This window comes from Phoenix dactylifera, chromosome 10 (assembly GCF_051530095.1).
Source record: "Phoenix dactylifera cultivar Ajwa chromosome 10, Ajwa_hap1_PhDact_Kaust_v1.1, whole genome shotgun sequence".
Lineage (NCBI taxonomy): Eukaryota > Viridiplantae > Streptophyta > Magnoliopsida > Arecales > Arecaceae > Phoenix > Phoenix dactylifera.
Window position 1 is genome coordinate 12712786 of NC_143199.1, and position 17395 is coordinate 12730180.

The window sequence follows — 17395 nt, forward strand, 5'->3', positions numbered from 1 at the left end:
AATCCTTTCTAATTGGTGATCGAATTAAACTCTTTAATTCGATCAAACCTATAAGATAAGATTGATGTCTAGCAACGTGTCATGTCTACCCGAAAAATATGAAATTTGATAGAAATACCAAAAATACCCTTCCATGGCAAGTTACCGTGCAATTCAATCCTTCAATCAAACTGTATTCCGAATATGTATATGAGTATGAATGGTTGTCAAACTCAATTTCATATTCATATTTCTCTTAATCTTCTAATGATAATTCGAATCATGAAATATTAGAAACTCTTTCTAATTTTCATTCTGCTTTGAATAAAAGCTTCCTGAATTATCATATGATTAGAATAAATGGGATGCGATCTTCTTTTACTAGAAGTGATTGATTTCTTGTTGACCTACTCATAATCTTCGTACACAATCCACCATATCCAGAAGACCTCGTACACAACTTATTGTCATGAATGAGTGTAAACCAAAACATGGATTCATGTGCATAAGATACCATGGTGATCTCAGGTCAAAGGATCAGTTGCACAACTCCCACTAAGAGAATCATCTTTTGACATGTAAGTAAGACTTCATAAGATATTCTCTAGGTAGGTCAATTTAGTGAACTCATTCCTTCAATGAGCACCCACATATTTGTATTAGTGTCTCACACAAGTGATTGTGAGATCAATCACCCTCTGCAACGAGCATACATAAAATGTGCCAATCTTGTCGGTAACATTGATCCCCAACTTAATGAACCAATGACTGAGAATATTTAAGATTAGGATTTTAGAATTTTAGGTCTCACTAGTATGATCTTATTATAGCCCTAAAACCATTATCCTAATCTAAGGGGTTCATCACAAATATAACAAACAGCGTATGATGAAACACAATGCCTTTATTCATAATTAAATGTCATGTACATGATTTGGACAAATCAAAAGAAAAACCCTTCACAATACATATTGTGATTGGCTTGTAGGGCATCTATTCTTTCAATCTTCTACTTGCACTAAAGTCAATCGCCTTTATATTTTATCCCCATACAATCGAGATGACGATCGAACTGCTGTTGGTAGAGCTTTAGTGAACGGGTCTGCTAGATTGTTCTTTGTGTCTACTTGTTCAATGACTATGTTTTGTCTCTCGACAATCTCTCGAACGAGATAGAAGCATCTTAGAATATGCTTGGATTTGTAACGAGATCTTGGTTCCCTCGCTTGAGCAACAGCTCTAGTGTTATCACAATAAACTGGGACTGGTTCAACAATCTCAGGAGTTACTCCTAACTTAGTGATGAACTTCTTCATCCAGACAGCTTCCTTAGCGGCTTCACTCACAGCAGTGTATTCTGTCGCAGTAGTTGGGTCAGCTACAGTTTGCTGTTTGGAACTCTTCCAACTCACTGCACCACCATTTAGAACAAAGACATACCCTGAAGTGGACTTGCTATCATCTAGATCTGACTAAAAACTAGAATCAGAAAATCCTTCTAGTTTTAACTCAAATCCTCCATAAACTAGAAAAATATCTTAGTCCTTCTCAAGTACTTAAGAATATTTTTCACAGCTATCCAATGATCCTCCCCTGGATCAGCCTGTGTAACACCCTGAACCAGGGTTAGGGTAGCTTAAGTAATTTTTACGAGTTATTAAGCATCTTCATGATTTTAACCTAGTTTATTATGAGAATCCGAAGGCACATGAAAGGTGAGGGAATATCAAAATTTTATGATGCAAATTGGATGGAAATTTCTCAGGAAGTTTGATTCAAAATCAATTCAAAAAGGTCGGAATTTCAGCTGTTACAGAAAATTTTATGGTTCTACGGATTGAGAGTGCAATAACTCTGTATATAGTCCATGAATCTAAGTAAAATTTTAAACACATAATCTACATTTAGTGAGGGATTTAATGTTGGAATTTAAGCTCAAATGGATTATCCTACAGCCTGGGACAAAACAAGTTAGGTGAGTCCCTCGGAAGCCTGTCATTACAGAAAACTGCAGACCTAGATTTGTCCAAAATTTTTGTAAAAAGTAGGAAGCATGTCGTGGCCTAAAACCTAGATTTTAAAACCCCTGAGAACCACTCTTTTGACACGTTAGGTATCTGGGAAGCTAACGTGTCAAAAGGGGGGGGGGGGTATCTAGTATGTTTTCAGCAGGCAGCAACTTGTGCTGCTGCTGTTCAACCGTTAGGAGAAGTTCAGTTGTTGGTTGTAGGTGCCAGCCCAAATCAGGCCAGAAAAAGCTCCAGGGAGGGAGAGAGGAAGCTAGGAAAGAGAGAGAGCTACTTGGGGAATCCAAAGAATTTGTGGAAGAAGGTTTAAAGTAAAGAGGAAGAGCATCTTGCTGTTGGGCTGCAGAACAGAAATACAAAAATTTCTGGTGCACCCAGGCTTCCCAGCGAATTTCAAGTGAGTTTTCCAAACTTTTTAGTGATTCTAATTGTAGTCCCATGTAGGAGGGTGATAAAGGAAGATTTTAGTTATTGTAGATGAATTTTTAGGTATAAAAAAGGATTTGAACTATGGTTCCGAAGTTGTTGAAAGCAGTCTGAAATTCTACAGAATGAAGCGATGGGATTTCTTTGTGTTTTAGGTGATTAAATTGTTATTTAAAGCTGAAAGTTTGTAGGTTGTGTTAGGAATTTCCTAGTCCTAACACAGAGCCTAATAAGTGGAATTGATTGTTTAAGAACCTTCGGAAATTAAGAGGTTTAATTGGCTCGAAAACAGAACAAACAAGCTGAAAACAGGAGATTTGAATTCTGATTTATTTTTGATGTTAAGTAGTTGTTTGGCAGCTGAAAATTTATAGATGATATAGAAGGTTTTTTAGTCCTAACCTAGGGTATCAAAGAGGGAGATAAAAGCTTGGAAACCTTTGAGAATTGAGAGGTTTTATTTATCCTAAAACAAGACAAGTGATAGTCAACTTTAAAGACCACGCAATAGCACGTATTTGGTAGGATAGTGATTACGGGTATCGATCCACAGGAATTTGGGTACAGTTATTTTTCTTTAAAAATAAAAATATTTGAAAAAGAGAATTTGTGAAGACTATTAAACTAAGTAATTTATAAGAAATGCAATTAAAATGATCAGTTTGGAGGAACCTAGGGCAAGGAATTCACCACTAACATCGGAACAAGGATTAATTATATTTTAATTTATTCTTGGATAAACATGCAAATTGGCTACAAGCCTAATAAGCATTTAAATAGAAATTCACAAAAGTAATTTAGGCATAATCCATCTTTAGTTAGCATGAAATGTCTACCCTAATCTAAGGTGGCAGCACATCGCATCTTCCTTAAACATGGACTATCTTATATTTACCTAGTGATCATGAAGAACAATTGTATAAACGTCATATTTAAAATCACAGAAATTAAATATGATTCAAAAGAAGATATCCATTAAAAACAATAAGTTCATACAACCCCAAGAATAAAAATAAAAAAATAAATACAAATCCCTTATCCTTTTGTTAGGGCTGCATCCAGCCCTAGAGAAGAGCTTAAGCTTCCATGCAGTGGTAAACGGCAGCAGCAGCACAGCAGCGGGCTCCCGTCACTTTCTTGTCTTCCTCTTGTGATTCCCTGAGACCGATTCCTTCCTTTGGAAAATCATTCCCAAAATGCCCAGACTCTTCTCCCTCCTCTGTTTCCCGTGGAACTTGGCCTGTGAGAGATAGATGGGATCAACCCCCGGTGGGGGAAGAGGGAATGCCCCCCCGGTGGGGAAGGAGGAATGCCCACTCTGATCAGAAGTTCTCCCTTATATAGGCAGCCCATCTCTCTCTCTCTCTTGCTTGTAGCTGTTCCGAATGGGTGGATAAGGCATGAGCTGATCCGGGCGTTTGAAAGAGGCTGAGCTGGGAGATGAAGCTCGATCAAATGATTCGGGAGGATGAGGATGAATATGGAGACGTGGGAGTTTGGATTCTAAACGGGATCTGGGACGGCTGGGAACTTATCCGGAAGGACCTTGAATCGCGGACGGCTTCTAGTTTTAGGGAAGATGGGTTGCTCTGTTTTGAGGCTGGGAAGCTAGATCAATGCATGTGTCTAATCCGCACGCGGCTGGGAATGGGATAAGGACGATTACTAACGGGATGAAGGCTGAGAAGAAATGAGATGAGTCGTTGCTGCTGATCCGCGGATGCTTTGGGCTTGGTTGGGAATGAACACTGGAAACAGGGGATAAGCTTGGATTCAGCTGGCAGTTTAGATGAAGCTTGCTTGGAAGCTTGGGAATGGCTGACCATGGGATAAGGATGCATTTGTTGGCTTGACCCGAGATGAAGGGATGATGGGATGCACGCGGAGATGGTTGAGAAGATCCCGGCTGTTCCGAAGCAATGGAAGACCGTGGACGTTGGGAGGATCTCATGCGAACGGGTGGACGTGGATGCAGGGAGATGCTTGGAGTTGAGCAGCTGGACACGGGGATGATGTATACGGTCTGTTTCAAAGCAGGGGAGGATGCATTTGAACGCCGTGAAGCTCGGGAAGATGAAGCCAAATCGCAGATGATTCGGGATGCTTACTGGCTGGAAACAAGGGATGATGAATCGCATGAGGATGATGATAAGGTGAGCTGGGAGCAGGGGATGCTGTTTACGGTTGAAGATGCCGATGGGAAGAGGGTGAGGATGCTGGATTCGGATGCAATGCTGGGAGCTACTTTCCGTGGAGTTTGGAACAGGGGAAGATGCAGGACGTGGCCGACTCGGGTTGCACGCATGAACTCGTGGAGCGGAATAGCTGGGACGTTGGGAGATTTGAGAATCCGTAGGTGATGGGATAAGGTTTGAGATGCAATCCTTGGGAGGTGATCTAATCTGGGAGATAAGATTTGATGGCTGGGAGGTTTGGGATGTTGGATTTGGTTGAGATGAAGACGCGTGAAACAGGGGATTTGTTCAGAAGTTGATCTCGACTTTGTGCTGGGTGAATGTCGTGGAACGCAAGAGATTTGGGAGGAGCTTTGACATGAGGTGAAGATGAATCGCGGATGATGGAATGCTGGGATTTGTTCCGAAGAAGGGATAAGAGAGGCTTTGATTTGCGGTTGGCTGGGAACATGTCCACTCGACTGGAAACATATCCAATCGAGACAATTTGGCTGGGAAGAGGTTCATGTGGCTGGGAAGCTCGGGAGGAATCATGAAAGGTGGGATGCTGGGAGGAAATTGGATATGGGGAACGGCTTGGTTCTGGCTAGGACACGGAGCAGGGGAGGACATGGAAGCTTGATCTCTAAGCACTAAAAAAGGTGACGTGGACATGGGTTCATCTGCAAACGCGACCTGCACACATTAGTTCAGACATCATCCCAATTAGTTCGACTTGACCTGCACACATTAGACCCGACCAATAAAATCAGGCAAACTCGAATTATTTTTAATAATTTATTAAAATGCAATTATGAAGGTAACACATTTTTTTTGGTTGAATTTATAAAATATGTAAATTAAAATAATGATAAGTGCTATGAATAAGATATTAATTTATGCATTATTTAGCACTTATCACACCCCCCAACCTACATTTTGCTAGTCCTCGAGCAAAATAATAATAATAAAAAAAAAACTAACTCACTTTCGCAGGAATCGTGATTGCATTTACCGTATGCAATAAGGCTTTAAACCCCTAGGTGGCCCTAGTGGACGAGTTTTGTCTCGTGAGGGTTTCCGGCGCAGATACCCACAAACTGCTGTCGAAAGAATTTATTTTATTGTTTTATAAAATCTAATTTCAAATGCATAAGTGCCAATAATTTCAAAAGCACACAAAGTTTTAATTACTAAGTTAGCCCAAATCATAGATCAGTATGCAACTTAAGTTGAGGTTATTAAGCTTCCGTTAGAGAGTTGTAAGGTTTATTTATACTTGGGTGCTTGGTGATATCTGGACCATACACAAGCTAAGGCTTTAGATTCCCCAAAATACTACTAAAGCTAGTAGTTTCCAAGAATTGGTCAGATAAGACCTAATCACTGATTCAAAATCATCCTATTTTGCAGAATTTCGAGAGTTGTGGATATTTACTTTAATACCTCATGGGCTTTATCTGTAATATTCCAGTTTACTCAAATTTTTACAACGACGACTTTCACACTATCGTCTTTTTCAAGGTCAATATTATTTTTTTCTTTCACTATATTTTTTTTTATATTTATAAATAATTATGCACTTTTACTCTTGTAATGATTCCTCCGTGTAGCGAGCATTCAGTCAACAACTCCCACACCAGATGGCATAAGGTGTTAGGCATCAAGACTCCCCTACGGACCTATGCTCGGGTTCATCATCACAAGCCCGCTGACCTTTGACAATAGGTAGCCCTTTTCGATGTACCTGACTAAATTCACTCTCTCTCTTTTTTTCTTTTTTTTCTTTTTCGTTTTTTTTCTTCTTTTGTTTTTTTAAGATGAGATCATGGTGAATTAGATAGGTATGATTCATCAGGACTCAAGGTTGCTACCAGACTTAACAACATAATGTTGAACCTAACCCTTAGAAGTGCAGGCCATGTATGTTGTAAAATTCCAAAGTAAAAATGATCTTACAACTCACTAAAAGAACTTTTAATAAAAAGAACTCAAATTGACTTACTCCTGACTAGTCATTGGGCTTTTTAGATTTTATATACTTTGCGTATTTATCATTTCAGCACTAAGGCATAGAAATTAGGTTTTTTTTTCGAAAAACTTATTCAATAATGCGAAAATGCGAAAAAATTTCTTATAAAATTCGAATCTTATACCCCTCAACCTAGATCAGACATTGTCCTCAATATTTTTTTTTGAAGATATTATTATTATTATTATTTTATATTATTTTACTTTGGACGAAAATATGATGCATATGGAGGATAGAAGCATTTTACCGTAGTTGCATCAGTAATATGAGGGATCCTGCTAAGAAATTGAAAAAAATGCAATAGGAAAAAAAAATGCAAAAATGACCTACGAAAATTGGGTTGCCTCCCAACAAGCGCTAAGTTTAACGTCTTCAGCCAGACGCAGCGCATCCTTATCAAATCATACCGGGTATAGTTGATTCTAATGTTCTGATCTCAGCTCGAATATTTTTAAGGGTCCGTTCTATTTCAGGATCAAAAGGTAATAGTTCAAGTGATCTGGAACAACACCCTAGCATGCACCAATACTTTTCGGATCAGTCACGTACAGTCAAGCATGCACTAAAAGAAAAATACATCAAATCCTTGTATTTGCCCTAAAATCATTAGACAACTCCTAACTGGTTTGAAGAGGGCACCTAAGCCTCCAATCCGGTCTAATGAACTTAGTTGACCAGGTAAGCTCCCAGGAAAGTGGGGGGGTCACGATGCATTCGCAAAGGTCCCACTTAAAAACCACTTGCCTCGAACAGATGAACTGTCTCTCTTAAGGGACAAAGCTTGCCTAGACATCAACTGAGCCACAAAGCGAAATTGGTGCAACTTTCGGTGATCTTCGTCCTATGAGCTCGAATGTCCCTAGGGGCCAATGTCTAATTGATTTTAATTAAAGTGATGCTATGTGAGAATTGATTCACCTAATTTGAGCAAGAATCTGGTGATGAAATTTAGTTCTTATCTTGTTGGGGTGATTGCCCTTACTATGTGCGGATTAATTGGTGTATGTGTATCAGGCATGCATTCACACTTTTTGCTGAATTTAAAATCAAACAATCACCACAAAAGGGAATTAATTTAAATAAGAAAGGTTTAGAGGTTACCAAAGAAAATTTCCCTAGCAATTTTTTTATTTATTTTTTTAGGCAAACCTCTACAGCATTTCTTTTCCAGCAGTTTCCTTTTTGATAGTCCCAGAGTTCCTCTTCGATTCCTGATCAAATAATATCGAGAAAAAAATCAAAAATTAGTAAAAGAAAAAAAGAGATAAGGAAAGTAACAAAAATAGAAAATATTTTTATTTTATTTTAAATATATATTTTTTTAAAATTTTTTTTTAATGAAAAGGAAAACAACTATGCTAGCAATCCCCGGCAACGGCGCCAAAAATTGATAGTCAACTTTAAAGACCACGCAATAGCACGTATCTGGTAGGATAGTGATTACGGGTATCGATCCACAGGAATTGGGGTACAGTTGTTTTTCTTTAAAAATAAAAATATTTGAAAAAGAGAATTTGTGAAGACTATTAAACTAAATAATTTAATAAGAAATGCAATTAAAATGATCAGTTTGGAGGAACCTAGGGCAAGGAATTCACCACTAACATCGGAACAAGGATTAATTATATTTTAATTTATTCTTGGATAAACGTGCAAATTGGCTACAAGCCTAATAAGCATTTAAATAGAAATTCACAAAAGTAATTTAGGCATAATCCATCTTTAGATAGCATAAAATGTCTACCCTAATCTAAGGTGGCAGCACATCGCATCTTCCTTAAACATGGACTATCTTATATTTACCTAGTGATCATGAAGAACAATTGTATAAACGTCATATTTAAAATCACAGAAATTAAATATGATTCAAAAGAAGATATCCATTAAAAACAATAAGTTCATACAACCCCAAGAATAAAAATAAAAAAATAAATACAAATCCCTTATCCTTTTGTTAGGGCTGCATCCAGCCCTAGAGAAGAGCTTAAGCTTCCATGCAGTGGTAAACGGCAGCAGCAGCACAGCAGCGGGCTCCCGTCACTTTCTTGTCTTCCTCTTGTGATTCCCCTGAGACCGATTCCTTCCTTTGGGAAATCATTCCCAAAATGCCCAGACTCTTCTCCCTCCTCTGTTTCCCGTGGAACTTGGCCTGTGAGAGATAGATGGGATCAACCCGCGGTGGGGGAAGAGGGAATGCCCCCCCGGTGGGGAAGGAGGAATGCCCACTCTGATCAGAAGTCCTCCCTTATATAGGCAGCCCATCTCTCTCTCTCTCTTGCTTGTAGCTGTTCCGAATGGGTGGATAAGGCATGAGCTGATCCGGGCGTTTGAAAGAGGCTGAGCTGGGAGATGAAGCTCGATCAAATGATTCAGGAGGATGAGGATGAATATGGAGACGTGGGAGTTTGGATTCTAAACGGGATCTGGGACGGCTGGGAACTGATCCGGAAGGACCTTGAATCGCGGACGGCTTCTAGTTTTAGGGAAGATGGGTTGCTCTGTTTTCAGGCTGGGAAGCTAGATCAATGCATGGGTCTAATCCGCACGCGGCTGGGAATGGGATAAGGACGATTACTAACGGGATGAAGGCTGAGAAGAAATGAGATGAGTCGTTGCTGCTGATCCGCGGATGCTTTGGGCTTGGTTGGGAATGAACACTGGAAACAGGGGATAAGCTTGGATTCAGCTGGCAGTTTAGATGAAGCTTGCTTGGAAGCTTGGGAACGGCTGACCATGGGATAAGGATGCATTTGTTGGCTTGACCCGAGATGAAGGGATGATGGGATGCATGCGGAGATGGTTGAGAAGATCCCGGCTGTTCCGAAGCAATGGAAGACCGTGGACGTTGGGAGGATCTCATGCGAATGGGCGGACGTGGATGCAGGGAGATGCTTGGAGTTGAGCAGCTGGACACGGGGATGATGTATACGGTCTGTTTCAAAGCAGGGGAGGATGCATCTGAACGCCGTGAAGCTCGAGAAGATGAAGCCAAATCGCAGATGATTCGGGATGCTTACTGGCTGGAAACAAGGGATGATGAATCACATGAGGATGATGATAAGGTGAGCTGGGAGCAGGGGATGCTGTTTACGGTTGAAGATGCCGATGGGAAGAGGGTGAGGATGCTGGATTCGGATGCAATGCTGGGAGCTACTTTCCGTGGACTTTGGAACAGGGGAAGATGCAGGACGTGGCCGACTCGGGTTGCACGCATGAACTCATGGAGCGGAATAGCTGGGACGTTGGGAGATTTGAGAATCCGTAGGTGATGGGATAAGGTTTGAGATGCAATCCTTGGGAGGTGATCTAATCTGGGAGATAAGATTTGATGGCTGGGAGGTTTGGAATGTTGGATTTGGTTGAGATGAAGACACGTGAAACAGGGGATTTGTTTAGAAGTTGATCTCGACTTTGTGCTGGGTGAATGTCGTGGAACGCAAGAGATTTGGGAGGAGCTTTGACATGAGGTGAAGATGAATCGCGGATGATGGAATGCTGGGATTTGTTCCGAAGAAGGGATAAGAGAGGCTTTGATTTGCGGTTGGCTGGGAACATGTCCACTCGACTGGGAACATATCCATTCGAGACAATTTGGCTGGGAAGAGGTTCATGTGGCTGGGAAGCTCGGGAGGAATCATGAAAGGTGGGATGCTGGGAGGAAATTGGATATGGGGAACGGCTTGGTTCTGGCAAGGACACGGAGCAGGGGAGGACATGGAAGCTTGATCTCTAAGCACTAAAAAAGGTGACGTGGACATGGGTTCATCTGCAAACGCGACCTGCACACATTAGTTCAGACATCATCCCAATTAGTTCGACTTGACCTGCACACATTAGACTCGACTAATAAAATCAGGCAAACTCGAATTATTTTTAATAATTTATTAAAATGCAATTATGAAGGTAACACATTTTTTTGGTTAAATTTATAAAATAGGTAAATTAAAATAATGATAAGTGCTATGAATAAGATATTAATTTATGCATTATTTAGCACTTATCACACCCCCCAACCTACATTTTGCTAGTCCTCGAGCAAAATAATAATAATAATAAAAAAACTAACTCACTTTTGCAGGAATCGCGATTGCATTTACCGTATGCAATAAGGCTTTAAACCCCTAGGTGGCCCTAGTGGACGAGTTTTGTCTCGTGAGGGTTTCCGGCGCAGATACCCACAAACTGCTGTCGAAAGAATTTATTTTATTGTTTTATAAAATCTAATTTCAAATGCATAAGTGCCAATAATTTCAAAAGCACACAAAGTTTTAATTAGTAAGTTAGCCCAAATCATAGATCAGTATGCAACTTAAGTTGAGGTTATTAAGCTTCCGTTAGAGAGTTGTAAGGTTTATTTATACTTGGGTGCTTCGTGATATCTGGACCATACACAAGCTAAGGCTTTAGATTCCCCAAAATACTGCTAAAGCTAGTAGTTTCCAAGAATTGGTCAGATAAGACCTAATCACTGATTCAAAATCATCCTATCTTGCAGGATTTCGAGAGTTGTGGATATTTACTTTAATACCTCATGGGCTTTATCTGTAATATTCCAGTTTACTCGAAATTTTACAACGACGGCTTTCACACTATCGTCTTTTTCAAGGTCAATATTATTTTTTTCTTTCACTATATTTTTTTTTGTATTTATAAATAATTATGCACTTTTACTCTTGTAATGATTCCTCCGTGTAGTGAGCATTCAGTCAACAACTCCCACACCAGATGGCATATGGTATTAGGCATCAAGACTCCCCTACGGACCTATGCTCGGGTTCATCATCACAAGCCCCCTGACCTTTGACAATAGGTAGCCCTTTTCGATGTACCTGACTAAATTCACTCTCTCTCTTTTTTTCTTTTTTTTTTTCATTTTTTTTTCTTCTTTTGTTTTTTTAAGATGAGATCATGGTGAATTAGATAGGTATGATTCATCAGGACTCAAGGTTGCTACCAGACTTAACAACATAATGTTGAACCTAACCCTTAGAAGTGCAGGCCATGTATGTTGTAAAATTCCAAAGTAAAAATGATCTTACAACTCACTAAAAGAACTTTTAATAAAAAGAACTCAAATTGACTTACTCCTGACTAGTCATTGGGCTTTTTAGATTTTATATACTTTGCGTATTTATCATTTCAGCACTAAGGCATAGAAATTAGGTTTTTTGTTCGAAAAACTTATTCAATAATGCGAAAATGCGAAAAAATTTCTTATAAAATTCGAATCTTATACCCCTCAACCTAGATCAGACATTGCCCTCAATATTTTTTTTTGAAGATATTATTATTATTATTATTTTATATTATTTTGCTTTGGACAAAAATATGGTGCATATGGAGGATAGAAGCATTTTACCGTAGTTGCATCAGTAATATGAGGGATCCTGCTAAGAAATTGAAAAAAATGCAATAGGAAAAAAAATGCAAAAATGACCTACGAAAATTGGGTTGCCTCCCAACAAGCGCTAAGTTTAACGTCTTCAGCCAGACGCAGCGCATCCTTATCAAATCATACCGGGTATAGTTGATTCTAATGTTCTGATCTCAGCTCGAATATTTCTAGGGGTCTGTTCTATTTCAAGATCAAAAGATAATAGTTTAAGAGATCTGGAACAACATCCTAGCATGCACCAATACTTTTCGGATCAGTCACGTACAGTCAAGCATGCACTAAAAGAAAAATACATCAAATCCTTGTATTTGCCCTAAAATCATTAGACAACTCCTAACTGGTTTGAAGAGGGCACCTAAGCCTCCAATCCGGTCTAATGAACTTAGTTGACCAGGTAAGCTCCCAGGTAAGTGGGGCGGTCACGATGCATTCGCAAAGGTCCTACTTAAAAACCACTTGCCTCGAATAGATGAACTGTCTCTCTTAAGGGACAAAGCTTGCCTAGACATCAACTGAGCCACAGAGCGAAATTGGTGCAACTTTCGGTGATCTTCGTCCTATGAGCTCGAATGTCCCTAGGGGCCAATGTCTAATTGATTTTAATTAAAGTGATGCTATGTGAGAATTGATTCACCTAATTTGGGCAAGAATCTGGTGATGAAATCCAGTTCTTATCTTATTGGGGTGATTGCCCTTACTATGTGCGATTAATTGGTGTATGTGTATCAGGCATGCATTCACACTTTTTGCTGAATTTAAAATCAAACAATCACCACAAAAGGGAATTAATTTAAATAAGAAAGGTTTAGAGGTTACCAAAGGAAATTTCCCCAGCAATTTTTTTTATTTATTTTTTTAGGCAAACCTCTACAGCATTTCTTTTCCAGCAGTTCCCTTTTTGATCGTCCCAGAGTTCCTCTTCGATTCCTGATCAAATAATATCGAGAGAAAAATCAAAAATTAGTAAAAGAAAAAAAGAGATAAGGAAAGTAACAAAAATAGAAAATATTTTTATTTTATTTTAAATATATATTTTTTTGAAATTTTTTTTAATGAAAAGGAAAACAACTATGCTAGCAATCCCCGGCAACGGCGCCAAAAATTGATAGTCAACTTTAAAGACCACGCAATAGCACGTATCTGGTAGGATAGTGATTACGGATATCGATCCACAGGAATTGGGGTACAGTTGTTTTTCTTTAAAAATAAAAATATTTGAAAAAGAGAATTTGTGAAGACTATTAAACTAAGTAATTTAATAAGAAATGCAATTAAAATGATCAGTTTGGAGGAACCTAGGGCAAGAAATTCACCACTAACATCGGAACAAGGATTAATTATATTTTAATTTATTCTTGGATAAACGTGCAAATTGGTTATAAGCCTAATAAGCATTTAAATAGAAATTCACAAAAGTAATTTAGGCATAATCCATCTTTAGTTAGCATAAAATGTCTACCCTAATCTAAGGTGGCAGCACATCGCATCTTCCTTAAACATGGACTATCTTATATTTACCTAGTGATCATGAAGAACAATTGTATAAACGTCATATTTAAAATCACAGAAATTAAATATGATTCAAAAGAAGATATCCATTAAAAACAATAAGTTCATACAACCCCAAGAATAAAAAAAAAAAAATAAATACAAATCCCTTATCCTTTTGTTAGGGCTGCATCCAGCCCTACAGAAGAGCTTAAGCTTCCATGCAGTGGTAAACGGCAGCAGCAGCACAGCAGCGGGCTCCCGTCACTTTCTTGTCTTCCTCTTGTGATTCTCCTGAGACCGATTCCTTCCTTTGGGAAATCATTCCCAAAATGCCCAGACTCTTCTCCCTCCTCTGTTTCCCGTGGAACTTGGCCTGTGAGAGATAGATGGGATCAACCCCCGGTGGGGGAAGAGGGAATGCCCCCCCGGTGGGGAAGGAGGAATGCCCACTCTGATCAGAAGTCCTCCCTTATATAGGCAGCCCATCTCTCTCTCTCTCTTGCTTGTAACTATTCCGAATGGGTGGATAAGGCATGAGCTGATCCGGGCGTTTGAAAGAGGCTGAGCTGGGAGATGAAGCTCGATCAAATGATTCGGGAGGATGAGGATGAATATGGAGACGTGGGAGTTTGGATTCTAAACGGGATCTGGGACAGCTGGGAACTGATCCGGAAGGACCTTGAATCGCGGACGGCTTCTAGTTTTAGGGAAGATGGGTTGCTCTGTTTTGAGGCTGGGAAGCTAGATCAATGCATGGGTCTAATCCGCACACGGCTGGGAATGGGATAAGGACGATTACTAACGGGATGAAGGCTGAGAAGAAATGAGATGAGTCGTTGCTGCTGATCCGCGGATGCTTTGGGCTTGGTTGGGAATGAACACTGGAAACAGGGGATAAGCTTGGATTCAGCTGGCAGTTTAGATGAAGCTTGCTTGGAAGCTTGGGAACGGCTGACCATGGGATAAGGATGCATTTGTTGGCTTGACCCGAGATGAAGGGATGATGGGATGCACGCGGAGATGGTTGAGAAGATCCCGGCTGTTCCGAAGCAATGGAAGACCGTGGACGTTGGGAGGATCTCATGCGAACGGGCGGACGTGGATGCAGGGAGATGCTTGGAGTTGAGCAGCTGGACACGGGGATGATGTATACGGTCTGTTTCAAAGCAGGGGAGGATGCATTTGAACGCCGTGAAGCTCGGGAAGATGAAGCCAAATCGCAGATGATTCGGGATGCTTACTGGCTGGAAACAAGGGATGATGAATCGCATGAGGATGATGATAAGGTGAGCTGGGAGCAGGGGATGCTGTTTACGGTTGAAGATGCCGATGGGAAGAGGGTGAGGATGCTGGATTCGGATGCAATGCTGGGAGCTACTTTCCGTGGAGTTTGGAACAGGGGAAGATGCAGGACGTGGCCGACTCGGGTTGCACGCATGAACTCGTGGAGCGGAATAGCTGGGACGTTGGGAGATTTGAGAATCCGTAGGTGATGGGATAAGGTTTGAGATGCAATCCTTGGGAGGTGATCTAATCTGGGAGATAAGATTTGATGGCTGGGAGGTTTGGGATGTTGGATTTGGTTGAGATGAAGACGCGTGAAACAGGGGATTTGTTTAGAAGTTGATCTCGACTTTGTGCTGGGTGAATGTCGTGGAACGCAAGAGATTTGGGAGGAGCTTTGACATGAGGTGAAGATGAATCGCGGATGATGGAATGCTAGGATTTGTTCCGAAGAAGGGATAAGAGAGGCTTTGATTTGCGGTTGGCTGGGAACATGTCCACTCGACTGGGAACATATCCATTCGAGACAATTTGGCTGGGAAGAGGTTCATGTGGCTGGGAAGCTCGGGAGGAATCATGAAATGTAGGATGCTGGGAGGAAATTGGATATGGGGAACGGCTTGGTTCTGGCTAGGACACGGAGCAGGGGAGGACATGGAAGCTTGATCTCTAAGCACTAAAAAAGGTGACGTGGACATGGGTTCATCTGCAAACGCGACCTGCACACATTAGTTCAGACATCATCCCAATTAGTTCGACTTGACCTGCACATATTAGACTCGACCAATAAAATCTGGCAAACTCGAATTATTTTTAATAATTTATTAAAATGCAATTATGAAGGTAACACATTTTTTTTGGTTAAATTTATAAAATATGTGAATTAAAATAATGATAAGTACTATGAATAAGATATTAATTTATGCATTATTTAGCACTTATCAACAAGCAAGGTAAAAATCAGAAAGTTGAGATGAGGGTGTTGGATTTCTTTTTGGAACATGTATAATCATGTTGCATCATATAGATTATAATTTTGATCGACTCTTTTAATTGTTTAGGAGGAGAAGAGAGTCCCAGAAGTGTGCTGGGAGTATCAAGCACTAGGGTGGTGCGTTAGCCATCACAAGGTGAGTGGTTTTCTTCTTAACAATGGTATTTTATTTTGTAATTCCAGATAAATGAATGATGTCTCCAAATTCAGAATGAATATGTTACGGCATGGAAATAAGAAGTATTAATTCTCATGATTAAATTGCTTTTTATCAGTGGATAAATGATCTGATTTGCAAAATATATGCTATGCTTGAAAATACTTTAAATTCATGTTTGTTGATTCGTAAGTTTATGAACTTGTTTGGGAATGGATTAACCCAAAGTGACGGAACCACTTAAAACCCCTTATCTCGGCCAAGAGAGTCATTTCAGTTTGACTCCAAGCTATTCTGGAGTCGACCCCAGTAGAACAGGAGTCGACCCCAGCAGAGTATGAGTTGACCCCTGTAATTCACGAGTCGACCCCTATAACTCTAGAGTCAACTCCAACCCTGTTACAGTAACTAATATTTGCACTTTTACCTTGGATACATCACATCAGAGTTTATGATATGTGCCTGGTAGGGCAGAGATGGGACGCCGGGAGGGCGTAGCTATGATATGTGCCTAGTAGGGCAGAAATGGGACGCCGGGAAGGCATAGTAATGATATGTGCCAGTGGGGCAGAATTGGGATGTCGGGAGGGCGTAGTAGTAGCACCAAGCATAGGACTGTCGGGCTACTCATGAGAATGGTGCCTCATGCGAGTGGCCGGCAGTAGGGCTCGCGGGAGCCATAATTTTCAATATTTAAGCTATGTATACATATGACTGAGCAACAAATATATTATTTTTAGGCATAATGATTTCAGAACCTATGTGAATGTTCTATATATCAAATTCCTCAGTGAAGGAAAGTGGACTCTACGGTCCAGGAAAAATGACTTGAGCAAGGAGATTTTATTAATGCTTTATTTTAAAGCAACAGCTTTATTTCCTGCTAGTTGTAGTACTATTGGCAAATAGCAGATTTCTTATGTGGTTGAAATCTAAGTGCTTTAAAATCAAATGCAAATGTTTCATATGTGGCATAAACACGTTATATTTAATGTATGTAAATAAGTATCACAGCTGAAACCTCTTATTTCCTCATGGTTAACAGATTATCCACTCACTGGGACTTAGGTCTCATCCCTCTCTTTTTCTGTAAATTTTTGCAGATCGGCAGAGTCATAACATTATAAAAGTACCGCATCAGCATCATCCTAGAAGTTTGTCATAGAAGGTTGGCCATGCCCCTCTGAGTGAAAGAAAAAAACCTTTGTATTATGTATGTAGGTGGGGTGTGAATATAAAGTAACTTGAGATAGATGTAAAGTTTGTTATATTTTGAGCTATGTATAGTAGACTTTAAGTTATAAATGAAAGCTTGGGTTGCTTTTAGTTATGATTAAAGTGAGTTAAATAAATTAAACTGACAGGTTTAGGATGTGTAAATTCTTATTTGGTTGGTTGGTTGGATATAGTAATTGACAAGATTTTAATAGTAACTT

General features: G+C 39.9%; 2 long non-coding RNA genes across 2 annotated transcripts; one reads left to right on the forward strand and one right to left on the reverse strand.

Annotated features, from left to right (window-relative positions):
• Positions 1-851: 851 nt before the first annotated feature.
• LOC149752687 (uncharacterized) lies at positions 852-17174 on the forward strand. Its single transcript, XR_016396602.1, has 3 exons — positions 852-2403; positions 15870-15938; positions 17063-17174. It is a non-coding gene; the product is annotated as an uncharacterized LOC149752687 (long non-coding RNA).
• Positions 3387-15746, reverse strand: LOC148702247 (uncharacterized). Its single transcript, XR_015969263.2, has 2 exons — positions 12850-15746; positions 3387-10417 (listed from the first exon to the last, which is right to left on the reverse strand). It is a non-coding gene; the product is annotated as an uncharacterized LOC148702247 (long non-coding RNA).
• Positions 17175-17395: the final 221 nt, after the last annotated feature.